Source organism: Gopherus flavomarginatus, chromosome 4, assembly GCF_025201925.1.
Source record: "Gopherus flavomarginatus isolate rGopFla2 chromosome 4, rGopFla2.mat.asm, whole genome shotgun sequence".
Classification (NCBI taxonomy): Eukaryota; Metazoa; Chordata; order Testudines; family Testudinidae; genus Gopherus; species Gopherus flavomarginatus.
In genome coordinates, this window is record NC_066620.1 from 25,978,270 (window position 1) to 25,992,433 (window position 14,164).

The window sequence follows — 14,164 nt, forward strand, 5'->3', positions numbered from 1 at the left end:
CAGGTACAGTTACACTGTCCTTGGTCCAAAATAAACAGGAAAATACACTGGATTACTCCTGCCCCAATAACAAAGAGACTGGGGATCCCACAGCAGCTGAAATGACCGTTTGGACAACCACTCCCATCATGCAATCTGCGGTGGGTGGAACCATGCAAATGACATCAGCCTCAAAAGGCCTTTACAACAGATCACCAACGGATGGCAGGGTAGAGTTCACAGCGACCCTGCTTAAACTCGATTGTGGCAAAGATTTAAAAACACTGAACGTTAAAACTCACCAAACGCGGGTCAATCCATCCTCATCATCATATCCGCTCGTTATACTCCACACCTGAACGTAGCCCTCACATGGACAACATACCCTCCTAACTCAGCGTCTGTATGTTAACCTTTTAGCCCCAGTCGGGGCTATTGCAGATTCTGTATTCCTTATGCCGCCCGATCTTAAACCGAACTTCGCACCCCCTGGGTAATCTGCACGTTGTTCCCTGATCACCAGAAACTTCTGTGCCTAAACACTGTACCGTACACTTTTTTTTCCCTTTGAACGTTATCTTAATTAAATGTTGACATTTCTTCAAGATCCCAGCTCCTGTTCCCTTGCAAGGCGTGTGCGTTTGCTCTGGGTTTTAGTCTGCTAAGACAGCGAGGGGGGCCGACTGAGCCAGAGGCGTTTGCCTGCTGCAGACATGGATCCAAGGCTGAACCTCGTCCCCCACAAGCTGAAGGCTTAACTGAAAACAGTTTAAGAAGTGCTCCCGTCTCCGGCACTCAGCTACCCAGCTCCCAGTGGGGTCCAAACCCCAAATAGATCCCCTTTACCCTGTAGACGCTGTAAAATCCTGTGACCAGGGCAGCTGCCTAGCAGCCTGCGCATCTGCCTGCCAGTGTGAGAGCTCGTAAGGCACTAATCCAAATAGTGGCTTCTGGGTGGAAGGAGGATGATAAGCCAGTAGAGTGGCACAGTGGAAGTGTCCTGGGCCTATAACCCAGAAGTCAATGGATCAAAACCATCCTCTGCTATGCATGCACTTGTTTCTTTTCCCTCTGCGCCTTCCAGCGAGGCGGTGACCAGCAGAGCACCAAGAGCCTAGGCCATGAGGCAAGAGGTGGCTGAGGCAACAGGCTTCCAGGGAGCTCCCTGGCACCTCTGGCTGCCTGGGCTGAAGGCAAGAGGCAGGCCTGAGTGTGGTGAGGGCCTCCTGTCCTGCAATGAGGCTGCAGTGCTTCCTGGTCTCCTTTTCCCACCCATACCAGCAGGTGGCTGCTGTGAGAGAACACGAGGGAGGCTCTCGGGGCACTAGGCAGCTCTGGGTGGCGGTCAGGGGAAAGAGCTGAGGCTCCCGATTCAACCTGCCATTGACTTGTGTGGCTCTGTGCACCGTCAGCAGAGGCAGGCAGGCTGCGGACGTGACTCAGACTTGGGCAGTATGGCCGCGCTTTCCTGACCAGGTATAACTCTGGGTGTCAGGTTGCTGTGCAGCTTTGATCTAAACTGACCAGCAGCCCACAGCCTCCCGCTGGGTCTGTGCCACCTGGTTACTCCTTACAGGCTGACCTTACCCCCCTTCCAGCCCCAGATTCACCCCCTAATCATCCTACTGCCATTCAGAGCCACAGACGTGGAGGTGCTGAAGGAGGGAGGGGTGACTCTAGGATGGGGTTCTTCACTAAAAATGGCTGGCAGAAAGGTGGTGTTCAGCTCTGTCAGCGACCTGCCCAGTTGCCTCGCTGCCAGGGGATGCAGAGGTTTCTGTAAGGCGATTAAATGGGGTATTTGGCTTCTGAATGAATGTTCACGCTGTGCACTTATGAGAGGGAATTTCCATCTGTTCTTCATTTGGCTTTTACAGCCCCAGTGGCCTAATGGATAAGGCAATGGCTTTCTAAGTCAGAGATTGTGGGTTCGAGTCCCATCTGGGGTGAATAACTGCTTTTTTTCCTATATATTGCATGGAAACGTTGGTCTTATTTTCACCAAGGAAACAGAGATGTTTGAACACAAAGTACTGCAGCTTGGGAACAATCCCCCCAAAATGGCATCTTCCACTCCACAAATGCTTTCTAAACCCAGCAGTAGCAAACAGTTCATGCCAGTGTTTGTCTGAGAATAGAAGGAAGGGGAGTGCTTACTCCAAAACATCCATGAGCAAAATAGACAGGAAGAGCAAGGCCATCCTGAAAGAGACTGGATCTGTCGGGAGACAAAGTAGAACCTGAGAATGAGCAATGGTGTGAAAAGAAGAATTTCAAATGTGTGTTAGATGTTAGTTAGTGTTAGAGGGCTCATCCCTTCACCCTCCCATTCCCTGGTTCTTCTCGCGTGAACAGAGAGCAGCAATAACCAAAGTCATGTTTATTGGGTTGAACTTCCAGCAAGCAATGATTCCAATTTCCTTCCTCAGTGTCCCCTTCCCAGCTCTGATGCCACAGAGCCTTACCTGTGTCCCTGTTCCCATTCCCCGCCCTTAGCGAAACATGATGTCAATTCCCCCCCTTACTTCCTGACTGACTGCAGACTATATAGTAAAACTTGAGTTCTGCTTAGCTATACCCTAACCACTCATTTTACTGAAATTTAACTAACCAATCCTAACATATTGTAATGTGATTATCTAACCAATTATACCCCACCACCTTAATTGGTTTACACCCAACAAAATTAATTCTACAGCAGACAGAAACAATCACAGACCCAGAGAGTGATTATACAGACAAACAATAGGGAAGTGGGGACTACAGTGCTAGAACAACACAGAAATGAGGGTGTCACATCCCTGCTATTGATAGATGAGTTCTTGCCAGATAGGATGCTACCAAACTAAGTTTTCTTTAACCATCTTTACCTGGTGGTGCTGGGCATTGTCAGGACAGGACTGTATTCCCAACAGCTCAGTAGCACCTTACTTCAGTGTGACTGGTGAGGACGTGACCGTTCGCTTCCCAGCCTATGGCTGCCCCTGTGACGTAGCCAAAGAGCAGGACCTCAGACTGTCCCAGTAAGCGAAGCCCTTACACCGGCAAACAGTGATTGTGACTTTCTTTCCTACTTCTGTGACTAGCTACATGAGAATCATCTACCTGCATTGTTAACATCGAGGCCTTTCCAGACAGGTGTGAAAATCCACATCCTAACAGCTGCCCCTGGGCTCCGCTTTGCCAACTGCCTGCCATCTCCCCGCTGTTCACACTGGCAAACTAAAGAACGCTCCAAGCCAGCCTTGTGTGCCCTGCCCCCTCCTGCCAGCGCTTGCCCTCCGCATCATGGGGAGCTGGGGCCATTGCAGGGTTTGCTGCTTTGTGCTCATGGAAGTAGCGTGTCACATCCCCCATGGAAGTAGCTTGTCATATCCCCCATGGATATGGATCCATTTGGTGTCCTAGCGGCTCATCGTCCCGCAGGTAGCCCTAGGTGCAAGGACTGTGGGCAGCACGAGGCTTCTTCTGTATATCTCTGGAGTAGTCTCTAGCCACCCTCCTCCTTGCCTGCACACAGCCCCTGGGTACTCCCTGCCTGCACCCTGAGCTCCATCCTGCCCACACACAGCCCCTGGGTACTCCCTGCCTGCACACAGTCCCTAGGTACTCCCTGCCTGCACTCTGAGCTGGCTGAATGGCTGAAAATTGAAGATGAGATCAGGTTGAGTCTTTCTAACATATGTCCTCAGCTGGAAAAAAAGGTGCCAGGAGAAGCAGGCACACCTGTGCCATTAGGAACACTACTGGTCTGTAAGTTATTTAATATTTTTATAAACACCTTTAGAAACACACCACTTGGTGCCAATCCCCTGTTTACAACTCTATTTGGAAACTCATCACTTAGCCAGCTTTTAATCCATTTAATGTGTGCCATGTTCAGTTTGTATCGCTCTAGTTTTCTCACCAAATTTTGTGCGCTACCACGTCAAACATCTTACAAAAATCTATGTCTTACATCAACGTTAATCAACCACACTGGAAAGGATCTATTTTCCATGAATAATTTTTGATTATTCTAATTGTATTCTCAATGGTGACTGGCATTAATTATATTACCTTTCTTTAATTTTTTTATTAATGGAGTTCCTTAGTCGCTCCACTATCTTACCAGAGATTGATGTGAGACTGATTGGCCTATAATTACCTTGAACCTTCTATTTACTCTTTTCAAATACTGGCACAACGTTAGCTTTCTTCAAAGTATCAGAGGGGTAGCCGTGTTAGTCTGGATCTGTAAAAGCAGCAAAGAATCCTGTGGCACCTTATAGACTAACAGAGGTTTTGGAGCATGAGCTTTCGTGAGTGAATACCCACTTCGTCAGATGCATGTAGTGGAAATTTCCAGGGGCAGGTATATATATATGCAGGCAAGCTAGAGATAATGAGGTAGTTCAATCAGGGAAGATGAGGCCCTGTTCTAGCAGTTGAGGTGTGAAAACCAAGGGAGGAGAAACTGGTTTTGTAATTGGCAAGCCATTCACAGTCTTTGTTTAATCCTGAGCTGATGGTGTCAAATTTGCAGATGAACTGAAGCTCAGCAGTTTCTCTTTGAAGTCTGGTCCTGAAGTTTTTTTGCTGCAGGATGGCCACCTTAAGGTCTGCTATAGTGTGGCCAGGGAGGTTGAAGTGTTCTCCCACAGGTTTTTGTATATTGCCATTCCTAATATCTGATTTGTGTCCATTTATCCTTTTTCGTAGCGACTGTCCAGTTTGGCCGATGTACATAGCAGAGGGGCATTGCTGGCATATGATAGCTTATATTACATTGGTGGAGGTGCAGGTGAATGAACCAGTGATGGTGTGGCTGATCTGGTTAGGTCCTGTGATGGTGTCGCTGGTGTAGATATGTGGGCAGAGTTGGCATCGAGGTTTGTTGCATGGATTGGTTCCTGAGCTAGAGTTACTATGGTGCAGTGTGCAGTTACTGGTGAGAATATGTTTCAGGTTGGCAGGTTGCCTGTGGGCAAGGACTGGCCTGCCACCCAAGGCCTGTGAAAGTGTGGGATCATTGTCCAGGATGGGTTGTAGATCCCTGATGAGGTGTTGGAGAGGTTTTAGCTGGGGACTGTATGTGATGGCCAGTGGAGTTCTGTTGGTTTCTTTCTTGGGTTTGTCTTGCAGTAGGAGGCTTCTGGGTACATGTCTGGCTCTGTTGATCTGTTTCCTTATTTCCTTGTGCGGGTATTGTAGTTTTGAGAATGCTTGGTGGAGATTTTGTAGGTGTTGGTCTCTGTCTGAGGGGTTAGAGCAGATGCGGCTGTACCTCAGTGCTTGGCTGTAGACAATGGATCGTGTGATGTGCCCGGGATGGAAGCTGGAGGCATGAAGGTAGGCATAGCGGTCCGTAGGTTTTCGGTATAGGGTGGTGGTAATGTGACCATCACTTATTTGCACTGTGGTGTCTAGGAAGTGGACCTCCTGTGTAGACTTGTCCAGGCTGAGGTTGATGTTGGAGTGGAAGCTGTTGAAATCATGGTGGAATTTTTTCCAGAGACTCCTTCCCATGGGTCCAGATGATGAAGATGTCATCAATGTAGTGTAGGTAGAGAAGGGGCGTGAGTGGACGAGAGCTGAGGAAGCGTTGTTCCAGGTCGGCCATAAAAATATTGGCATATTGTGGGGCCATGCGGGTGCCCATAGCGGTGCCACTGATCTGGAGATATATATTGTCATCAAATTTGAAATAGTTGTGTGTGAGGATAAAGGCACAGAGCTCAGCAGCCAGTTGTGCTGCGGCATCATCAGGGATACTGTTCCTGACAGCTTGTATTCCATCTGTGTGGGGGATGTTTGTGTAGAGAGCCTCTACATCCATGATGGCTAGGATGGTGTTTTCTGGAAGGTCACCAATGCTTTGTAGTTTCCTCAGGGAATCAGTGGTGTCACGGAGATAGCTGGGAGTGCTGGTGGCATAGGGTCTGAGTAGAGAGTCCACATATCCAGACAGTCCTTCAGTGAGAGTGCCAATGCCCGAGATGATGGGGCGTCCAGGATTTCCGGGTTTGTGGATCTTGGGTAGTAGATAGAATAACCCTGGTAGGGCTCTAAGGGTATGTTGATTTGTTCCGGTGTTAGTGTAGGGAGTGTCCTGAGTAGATGTTGCAGTTTCTTAGTGCATTCCTCAGTGGGATCTGAGGGAAGTGGCCTGTAGAATTGGTGTTGGAGAGTTGTCTGGCAGCCTCCTTTTGGTAGTCAGACCTGTTCATGATGACATCAGCACCTCCTTTATCAGCCTCTTGGATGATAATGTCTGGGTGGTTTCTGAGGCTGTGGATGGCATTGCGTTCTGCACGACTTAGGTTATGAGGCAAGCGATGTTGTTTTTCTACAATTTCTGCCTGTGCACGTCGGCAGAAGCATTCAATGTAGAGGTCCAGACTGTCATTTCGACCCTCAGGAGGCGTCCATGTGGAGTTCTTCTTCTTGTGCTGTTGGTGGGAGGGTACCTGTGTATCAGTGCGCTGTTCAGTGTTGTCCTGAAAGTATTCTTTGAGTCGGAGATGGCGAAAGTAGGCTTCCAGATCGCCGCAGAACTGTATCATGTTGGTGGGGGTGGCAGGGCAGAAAGAGAGTCCCTGAGATAGGACAGACTTTTCTTCTGGGTTGAGTGTGTAGTTGGATAGATTGACGATATTGCTGGGTGGGTTGGGGGTACCACGGTTGTGGCCCCATGAGGCAGGTAGGAGTTTATACAGCTCACAGTCCTTTTTCCTCCAGTCTTCTAGAACTTCCTCAGTGTTCCAAGGCTTATTGAGAATCAACATTTACAGTCCCCGGAGCTTCTCTGCCAGCTCTTTTCAAACTCTTGGATTCAAGTGATCTGGACCTGCTGATTTTACAGTCTATAACGTTAGTTGCTGCTGTTTCACACCCTCCAGAGATACTAGTGGAATGCAAAGAGCAGCATCATATGATAGGACTTCACCATCTGGCTTTTCGCCAAATACAGGCACAAAATCGACTGGAGGGGTTGTTAGATCCAGGCTTAAATCTCTCACCGGAAGGCTTTTATTCTAGCCATCAGATCACTGTTGTGGCTCAACTCTGCTCCCTTTCCAATTTCTGTGGACATCAGAACTGGACACAGGATTCCAGTCTGTGTCTCACCAGTGCCATATACAACAGTACGATTTAGTCCCCCTTCCTACTCACTGCTCCCCTGTTTGTACATCCAAGGTTGGCATTAGCCCGTGTTGCCACACCCGGCACTGGGAACTCATGTTCAGTTATTTCTTCACTAGGACCCTAAATCCTTTTCTGTCACTGGTGTCCAGGATACAGTCTCCTTCAGACACCTGAGATGCAGCAATGGTACATCAAGGAAATCTTGCACAATCTCCAATACCTCTGGTTGGGACCTGAGGACTTTCTAATGGTGGCCCTGGTAGGTAGCTACACAAGGCAAAGGGAGGCAGAGACAGTCAGAAGGAGGATCATTCTCAGCAATCTCCTGAAACTTCTGCCCCCTCTGTTAAATCCCCTAGTAACCCGGCTGGCAAGAGCATTCCCAGAACAGACATCAGCAGAGAACTCCCACATCCTCTTTATGCCTTTATTTGTGCTGGCGTTGGCCCCAGCCCCCGGAAGGACACTCCCAGAGATCGAATTTGTTCCTAGAGCAGTTCACATCGTCCAGCCAGATCTGCCCAGATTCTTGCCCATAATGAGCAGAGACAGTTGCATTGCTGGCACATCCACATCCCAGTTGTTTGCAAATGATGTTGGAGTCTGGCAGGTCCCTGAAATCATCACAGACTGTCCCCCAGCTGCCACTGTAATAAATCTCCACTCTCCCAGCACAGCGACCTGCCCCATTCACCGGTCTGATCCACCTGCTCCCTGCAGGGATAGAGCCCAACTCTTAATGTGTATTTTTCTACTGAACAGAGAATGTTTGTGAGATTTGGAAATGAATCACCTGAACAAACCACACCAACATCCTCAGCAATTCCTGCCTGGGCTGTCTCAGCCATGGAGTTGTCACAGCGCATCAGAGGAGTCTCATTTCCTGCACCCTGGGCACTTCTCAGCGACTCTGCACTGGAGCTGCTCACCACGCTGGCATCTCTCATGTCCCACTGCTCATCCAGCCCTCTGCCCCATGCCCCACTAAGGAATATCTCAGCTCTCCCATCCCACCAGCTCTCTCCACTCAGCAGTGTGAGTGATTCAGAGCGACCTGGGCTCAGGAGAGATGGGAAATACACTGAATAACACTCTAGTCTACACTAAAAATAACACAGAGGGGGCATGACATTATGGGCTGTTTCTCAATAAGAAGGTCTAAGCCAGGGATCAGAGTGTCTCACAATGTTGAAGGGAAGAGCCTCTGTCAGAGACACTTTATAAGTGGAAGGTGCTCTAAGGATTGTGAAACTCTGAGCTTGACAGAAGGGCTTGGTTTGGAATAGACCATGATTATTCACCAGCCACTTTGCTCCAGTCCATGGCACAAAGCACCATAAACCCAGCAGAATCTGGCAGAGACAATTCACCTCAAATCGGCATCTGTTACACACACACCCTTCCCAGTCACCACTATTCAGGATGTAGCTGATTGAGAAGGTGGCATGGCTGAAACATTTAGCAGGCAATTGAAAACTAGTATAAAGTCCAGTAGCCCTGAGAACACTGCTTAATTCTGAGCACTGGGTCTGCCGCTAGTCAGCAGTGAGACTGAGGAGACATAACTGGCACCTTAAAGCACATTTACCCCTCCTTCCTTCACAAGCTGCACTAAGCAGTTTCACAGCCCAGGGCACAGCACTGGGGGGAGGGTGGGGCAATGAACCAAAGTTGCTCCTTTGCCTCCTGATTCTGCCGCTCCCTTAGCCCCCTCCGCTGAAGAGACACCACGAGAAAAAAACATCCCCCCCCTTTTCCTTCCTTCTCCACCTCCTCCACAGGCATCATCTGGGCTTCAGAGCCATCTTCCCCGCCATACGGCCACCTCGCTCTGCATGGAGTGCTGGGAGCCAATGGGGTGGCTGATCCTGAGCCCCCCCGCTTCACTGGGGGGGGCTGTGCTGACACCCCTTTCCTTCCTTGCAGAGCCCACCCCGGCTTAGGGAGCCGGGCAGCTGCAGGCAGGCGGGAGCCTTCTCCTCCCCGGGCAGCCCAGCAACCAGCTGACGCTGCCTGCAGCCCCAGAGTGAGAGAGCAGGGTTGGAGATGCGGGAGGGCGGTGCGGAGCCCAGAGCCAGCCTGCGGCCACACGCAAAACCCAGCTCCAGACTTCGAGTCCAGAGCCCAGTGCTGGGTGCATGGAAGGGCACCACTTCTGGAAAATGTGCTCAGGGGAGTGTCATAAACAGATAGTTAAGGGTTAATGTCTCTTTCACCTGTAAAGGGTTGCAAGCAGTGAACCTGGACCACCTGACCAGAGAACCAATCAGAAGACAAGATACTTTCAAACCTCGGTGGAGGGAAGTTTTTGTTTTGTGTTGTTTGTTTGTCTGTTGTTCTCTCTGGGTTCTGAGAGTAACCAGATGTACCTACAGGCTCTCTAATTTTCTGTTCAAATAGTAAGTACAAGTACAAAGGCGGTTTAGTCTTTTTGATAGTTTTCTTTATTTGCAAATGTGTATTTGGCTGGAAGGATTTTAATTTGTATTTGTGCTGGGGGGAAGACTTCTTTCTAGTGTCCATAAGCTAAAAGACCCTGTAACATTTACCATCTAAATTACAGAGACAACTTTTACTTTTTTCTTTCTTTTATTAAAAGCTTTTTCTTTTTTAAGACCTAATTGATTTTTTCCCCTTGTTGAGGCTCAAGGGAACTGAGTCTGTACTCACCAGGGAATTGGTGGGAGACAGGGAGAAAGAAGAGAGGGGGGAAGGTGGAATCCCTCTGTTTTAGATTCACGGAGCTTGAATCGGTATTACCTCTTGGGGAGGGGGAAAGAGGAGGGGGCAAGGTGCACTCCTCTCTGTTTTTAAATTCAAGGAGTTTGAATCACAGTGATCTTCCAAGGTAACCCAGAGAGGGGAAGCCTGAGAGAGACAACGGTGGGGGAAAGGGTTTACTTTCCTTGTGTTAAGATCCAGAGGGTCTGGGTCTTGAGGGTCCCTGGGCAAGGTTTTGGGGGGAATAGAGTGTACCAGGCACTGGAATTCCTGGTTGGTGGCAGTGCTACAAGTACTAAGCTGGTAATTAAGCTTAGAGGAATTCATGCTGGTACCCCATCTTTTGGACGCTAAGGTTCAGAGTGGGGATTTATACCATGACATGGCAGCAGCGTGTGGGAAAGATGGAATCCAAAAGCCAGTAAGATTATTATTTTCCTTTTTTCTCTGCTAGCTGCTTATAAGCAGAGAGAAGGGGGGTTTTAAAAGCAAGTCTGCAGGTTTTTTTTCCTCTCTCCTCCTTCTGAGAATTCTGAAAGCAGACATTAAGTTTAACGAGGGTCTTTTGTTAAACAAAGCAGGCTTAAGCTGTGAACAGCAGAGACCAGCAAAACATATTTGCAAATCAAAGAGTTTCTTTTTTTTTAACTCTATCAGGAAAAACTAGTTAGGAAGTGTTAAAAAGTCTGTTGCCAAGCAACCCTGAGCTGCAGCATTTCAGGTACTGAGCAGCAGGGGGCAACCAGCAAAAGAAAACAGGAACCATGAGTTCTAAAGAAACCCGGACGCAGGAACAAGCAAAGCTAGAAGCCATAGAAAGAGACAACGAGCATAAAAGGAAGATGGAACTAATAAATGCAGAAATAGCCAGGGAAGAGGCAGCCCACAAAGGAGAGCAACAAGCCAAAGACACGGACCACAAAAGAAAAATAGAGCTCCAAAGGGAGGCACACCAGCAGGCTCTGGAATTAGAACAGGCTAAGCAGAAGAACACAGCCAATCCTTTGTTTTAAGATTCAAGGAGTATGAATCACAGTGATCTTCCAGGGTAACCCAGGAAGGGGAAGCCTGGGAGAGGCAACGGTGAGGGAAAGGGTTTACTTTCCTTGTGTTAAGATCCAGAGGGTCTGGGTCTTGGGGGTCCCTGGGCAAGGTTTTGGGGGGACCAGAGTGTACCAGGCACTGCAAATCCTGGTTGGTGGCAGCACTACAAGATCTAAGCTGGTAATGAAGCTTAGGGGGATTCATGCTGGTACCCCATCTTTTGGACGCTAAGGTTCATAGTGGGGGTTATACCATGACAGGGGGAGTGGCCGCAACCCCTGCTCACCATTAGCTATGCTACTGTGCCGGCTATTAAACACCTTAAAGAGGAAGGGTCCCTCTCCCTGTCAATGATCTCCCTCCTTCAATTCAGTGACAACCTGAATTGTTCCTTATCCCGGCAGAGATGGAGGATTCAATGCAGCAACATCAAACCCCTGTGTAGCTCACAGGAATGAAAATAAACACTCTCTGGTATCTGAGATGTTTAATTTTACCCTTAGTCAACTACAAGGCCAAAGGGAAAGGAGCTGGTGCCAGATATAAAAAGTGAAACACGACACATCATAGTTATGTCCATAGTGACTGCAATTTTTTTTTATTTATGTCTTATCATCAGTGCATTGTTTTCTCTGGAGTCTAGACCTTGACCAAGAAATTTGTATCTTGATAAAATAATTGACTGCCCCTGGTGAAGGCAATGGACTTGACACCCACTGCGGTGTCCCTACACAGGTACAAGTACTAACAACATGGCTGCATTTTAGCCATAATTTTTAATCAGGGCAATAAATTGAAACAAACCCCTGTTAAATCATTTCCCAGCCTGAGTCCTTCACCCACATTCCTTAGGGCATTGGGCCACCATGTGGACGTTTCATTTCCTACCTCATTTTCACACAGAGATACAATTTCCTTTGCACAGATCTGTGAGCAGCAAAACCTCCCTGTGTCTCTGATCTGAGCCAGGGCATTCAATTCCAGTGAACCCTTCTCTCCTGCAGTGGCGATGGGCAGACAGAGGGGACGTGGCACCTGCATCCCTGCCAGGGAGCTATTGGCTCGGCTCTTTCTTTCTGCTGCTGTTGTTAGTCCAGGAAACATCAAGGGTGGAATGCAAGGCTGAGTTCATGCACCAGCCCCTGGAAATATTTCAGTGCCCCAGATAAATCCTGCCCCCTGCTATTGGAACGATGTGCTGGAGATTTGATAGGAAAGGGACGGTCTGAATTGTCAGAGTGGGGAATGAACAACAATCTACAGCAATGTCATTCACACAAACACACTCTCATCCTGCTCCAGCCAGAAGAGAAATGGGCAGGAATTCTTGCTGTTCAGCCAAGGACACACTTACACTGATGCGCAGCTGTGAGTGTGCTGGGGAAGCTGGTCTGAGCAAACAATTGGAAGTGACAATTCAGTGAGAACAGAATCATCGTGTAGTGAAACTAGTGTATGGTAAGTAGCTGTGACCAAGTGGTTAAGGTGATGGACTAGAAATCCATTGGGGTTTCCCTGTGCAGGTTTGAATCCTGCCAACTACGCAAGCACTGGACTGTTGTTGTTGTTACTATTGTAGTCTTAGTGCCTGAGCATCCACAGTGTGAACTGGAGTCAGATCTAGTTTCACTCTGTCTACACTTATGACACTGCTGTAGCTCCCTGGAGCAGACAGTGACTGGAGGGGTTTTCTCATCCCTGTAATAGCTACATTGACAGAACAGTTCTTCCTTTTCTTTAGCACTATCTAATCAGGGCTTAGGTCACCTTAACTCTATGGGTTGCGGGGGAGATCACACCCTGAGAGACGTCGCTCTGCCAGTTAAGTGCCCAGTGTACACCAGCCCTTAGATTCCTCTTGGTATTTCAATGCAGGCACTGACCTGTGAGAGCAGAACATCAGCTCACAAACACAGAGACTGAATTCCCTGCATTTAATCTTGCTGCACTTTCCATAAAGTCACAAAATTCAATTCATTCTTGCTAGGACAGAGAAAAAATAAGTGACACTAAGTTTTTTGTTTGGTTACATAAAATTAAGTGTTTAATTAATATAGTAAAAAATCTGTACTGATTCCTTTAACTAACACCACAGCGTAAAATAGGAACAGAGACAAATCATGTCAATGGCGGCTAATTTCGCAAATGATCTTCCCATTATTAATTGCCACGCTGCCCCCATTGGAGGTCTGGGCATCTCCAGTGTCATAGTTCTGCATTCACCTTCCCCCTAGAATTGTTCTCAGACATTCGCCTTCCTCTGCAGCATGGGGTACGGGGTCACTTGCTGGAGGATGAATCTATGAATCTATTCCCAAATTTGGAAAATTGTGCAGTTCAGAATGTGAATAGTGACCCGTCTCCTTCCTGCACCTGCTCTACATTGCTCTACCCCTGCAGAGTGACCCCAGCATGGCAGTGCAGCCACCCAGGGTTCAGCAAGGGCCCCTGGCAAGGACAGCGGGTGCAGCTAACAGCCCAGTGTGCCTGGCAGTGAAGCAGTTTAAAAAAGCAACACTCCCCCAGAAGTACAGAGACTGAATTCCCCAACTTTAACATCATGATCCCCTGTAGAAAGCCACACGTGCCAGTTGTATTTTCACAGGGAGATACAAAAATCAAGTGACACCAATTTTTAAGTTGAGTAAATAAAGCTGAGGAGATAGTCATTAACCTCACAAAAAAAAGCTCATTTCCCAAACAATCCTCAAAATGTTACCAAATCCCACCCTTCCTCCATAGCAGCTCTGTGCAGTGTAACTGTTCTGCAGGCAGCTTCCCATTACATACTGTTGTGGGATATTCCCCGGCCTGGAAATGTATGAACGACAGAATTTGAAGCGCAAACCTGGCTCCCTGCACCAGGCGGGATTTGAGTGTTTTGTCCCTGTCACTTAGTGTTTGTCAATAGTACAGATGCCATGGGCAAGACTCCAGGCTCTGCTGGAGGGATCCTGGCACAGGGGCTGGTGGAGAAGAAAGTATTGTAGATTCTGACCTGCCCTCTGGAGAGGAGCTAATAAGTGAAGGGGGCATTTTTAACTTCTCCCCTGCCTCAGTGTCTCCTGGGCTGGAATTGTACATTCCACAGGGCCAAATGAGGGGGTGACACCATTTGGTTAATGAAAACCAGTGTTGCAGGTGAGGTTTGAACTCACAACCTCAGCATAGCTCCTCTCAGGACTGCCCTATAAATACTGTGTGCTAACCAATTGTGCCACTAGAGCATCTGTTAATTGCTATTCTCCCTAGGCTGATAAAGGCAAGCAGTGACCCCAAAACATTCTCAGAG

The 14,164-nt window shown here is 48.2% G+C and overlaps 2 non-coding genes across 2 annotated transcripts; both read left to right on the forward strand.

Moving 5' to 3' along the window:
- The first annotated feature begins 1,855 nt into the window (after positions 1-1,855).
- Positions 1,856-1,928, forward strand: TRNAR-UCU (transfer RNA arginine (anticodon UCU)). The gene has a single exon. It is a non-coding gene; the product is annotated as a tRNA-Arg (tRNA).
- A 10,406-nt stretch (positions 1,929-12,334) lies between these two features.
- On the forward strand, positions 12,335-12,416 carry TRNAS-AGA (transfer RNA serine (anticodon AGA)). The gene has a single exon. It is a non-coding gene; the product is annotated as a tRNA-Ser (tRNA).
- The last annotated feature ends 1,748 nt before the right edge of the window (positions 12,417-14,164 follow it).